Source organism: Drosophila miranda (genome assembly GCF_003369915.1).
Source record: "Drosophila miranda strain MSH22 chromosome Y unlocalized genomic scaffold, D.miranda_PacBio2.1 Contig_Y1_pilon, whole genome shotgun sequence".
Taxonomy (NCBI): domain Eukaryota; kingdom Metazoa; phylum Arthropoda; class Insecta; order Diptera; family Drosophilidae; genus Drosophila; species Drosophila miranda.
The window spans coordinates 40,876,443-40,879,776 of NW_022881603.1; positions in this window are offsets into that span (position 1 = coordinate 40,876,443).

Sequence of the window (3,334 nt, forward strand, 5' to 3'; positions counted from 1 at the left end):
TATCAGATTTTAATGAGGGAATCAGATATTGAAAAAACATCTTTTTCCATAAATAAAGGCAAATATGAATTTCTAAGAATGCCTATGGGATTGACAAACGCTCCCAGGATTTTCCAAAGGGCAATGGACGATATACTTAGAGAACAAGTTGGGAAAACTTGTCACGTCTATATGAACGATATAATAATATTTTCAAAAACTATAGAACAACATTATAAAGATCTAATTCATATAATACAGATATTGCAAAACGCTAATATGAAAATTTCCCTAGAGAAGTCTAAATTCTTTCAATTGGAAACCAAATTTCTGGGATACATTGTTTCCCAAAATATCATTAAAACAGATCCAGACAAAATCTCCACAATACAAAACTATCCAATTCCTAAAAATAGCAGAGAGCTACGTAGCTTCTTAGGACTAACAGGGTATTACAGAAAATTTGTCCGAAATTATGCCACAATTGCCAAACCATTAACAAAATATCTGAGTGGAGTAAATGGGAAAGTTTCACGAAGGGCATCCAAGAAAACATTAATACAGCTGGATGAACCAGCAATTGGAGCATTTAATAATTTAAAGGACAGTTTAATAGCACATATTGAATTAGTACAACCAGATTACAATAAAAAATTCACATTAACCACAGATGCATCGGACATAGCAATAGGTGCAGTTTTGTCGCAAGATGGGAATCCCATAACATTTATTTCTAAAACTTTAAGTAAAACCGAGCAATTATATGCTACTAATAAAAAGGAATTATTAGCTATTGTATGGGCATTAAAAAATTTGCGAAATTATTTATACGGAGTGAGTGGAATTGAAATACATACAGATCACCAACCTTTGTCCTTTGCAATGTCGCAAAAAAAATCCAAATGTTGAAATGAAACGTTGGTATTACTTTATAGAAAGTTTCACACCAAAAATCATTTATAAGCCAGGCTCAACTAACGTAGTAGCGGACGCTTTATCTCGGATTAAAATAAATCATATGACAGATAGTGATGTCGACCAGACAGAATCAGATTCAGACATAAATACTCAGCATTCAGCAAAGAGTAGTTTTGAAAACGTCATTCAAGAGACTAGCAAGCCTCTAAACCAATTTAAACAGCAGCTACTATTAGCGCAAGGGAGATTCACAGTTCATGAGTTAGTAAAAGTTTATGAAAATCCCCGACATATTATTGAATTTGATACGGTTGACAATCTGCTAATCAGTTTAAAAGAATTTATTCAGCCTCACTTAACCACAGGAATACACTGCACTTTAGAAGATTTATACCTTATCCAAAATAAGCTAAAGGAAAACTTAATAAATAAATTTCTATTCACGAGAAAGTTCCTCCAAGATGTAGTAAATTCAGAATATAAAGCTATAATTATAGAAGAAACACATTGCAGAGCCCATAGAGGACTAGAGGAAAATTACAAACAAATAACTAAGTTGTATTATTGGCCAAACCTGCGCAAAAAATTAAAAGAATATATAAAAAATTGTGAGATCTGTAACAAAAACAAATATCACAGACACCCTGTAAAAATTCCAATTGGGGAAGCTCCCATTCCAGCAAAAGAAGGAGATCAATTACATTTAGACATATAGTATGCCCAAAACCTAACATTCATAACTTGTATAGATTCTTATTCCAAATACTTGGTGGTCAAGGAAATTCAAAGTAAATTAAACATTGAAAATAAGGTAATGGAAATTTTGCAACACTTTCCGTTAGCAACATCATTAATGACTGACATCGAACCAAGCTTTACTTCAGCACAATTTAGATCATTCATACAAAGAAGTAACTTAACTATTTATTATGCTGATCCCAGACACAGCACCTCAAATGGTCAGGTAGAAAGGGTACATTCCACACTAACAGAAATAGCGCGGTGCATCAAGGATGAACTAAATCTAACAGATTATTCAGAAATAATAACGAGGGGGAACGTTGTGAGTTGCTGCGGACACCGCAACTCTACAGTTATACCCGATACTAAGTCAGTATGGCTCTCCTCCGGCAGACGCTGCTAATATTAAACGACACGAAAAAGAGTGCGTGCGAGAGAGACAGAAAATCAGTCTGAGCGTGACGTTGGGCGCTGCGTAGCCACTGCAAATTGATTTGTTCCTTTTGGCTATAAAAATTATCTGATCTAAACCAGATTCAGCAATCTGATAGATATGGTCGTTATCTATGATTCTGCGTTTTTAGTTTTCTCGAATGTGCAATATTGTGGATACAACAGATTTTCGTCCTTTGTGGGGGCGGAAGGGGGTGGGGCGAAATTATGAGATATACGTTTTATAGTGAGATCTAACAGAAGTGCGGATACCAAAGTTGGTTACTCTAGCCTTAATAGTCTCTGAGATTTGTGGATGCCCCAGATTTTCGTCTTTTGCGGGGGCGGAAGAGGGTGTGGCGAAATTTGGACACGAAACGGTCAAGGTCCGATATTACAGGAGTGTGGATACCTAATTTGGTTGCTCTGGCTCTTATAGGTTCTGAGATCCTTGAACTCATATTTTGCAATTGGCAAAACCGACCATGAAACCTGTGTGTTAGAGAGAGTCAGAGCGAGAAAGAATGAAATTGCTTTCTTGATTCTGGCTATAATCAGTATACGATCTGGTTCAGATTTTGCACTCCATAAGATATAGTCATCTTCTACGATTCTGCGTTTTTAGTTTTCTCATATCTTTAAAAATGTGGATGCCACAGATTTTCGTCCTTTGTGGGGGCGGAAGTGGGCGGGGCGAAGTTTTGAAATATTTTTGTAGCAGTGACATATCACAGAAGTCTGGATCCAAAACATCGTTGCTCTAGATCTTATAGTCTTTGAGCACTAGGCCCTGAAGGGGACGGACAGACGGACAGACGGACGGACGGACAGACAGGGCTCAATCGACTCGGCTATTGATGCTGATCAAGAATATATATACTTTATGGGGTCGGAAACGATTCCTTCTGGACGTTACACACATCCACTTTTACCACAAATCTAATATACCCCAATACTCATTTTGAGTATCGGGTATACAAAATTAGAGACAATGCCTTACGTATTTTTGTCACTGGCCTAAATGGCGGCATTGCAGAAATCCTATTTTCATTGAATCCCCCAGATTTACCGAATGCCTTGGCAAAGGTACAGGAATTGCAATCAAATAACATTCGGGACCAATTTGCCTACCAATTCAGTGGCCCCAGAAATTCAGGGAATAATAATTACAATACATTAAGATTCAACCAACGACAACCAAGGACTAATAGTTCACCATTCGACCAAAAAAGGGATTTTCAGAGGAATAACATGTCATGGGGAC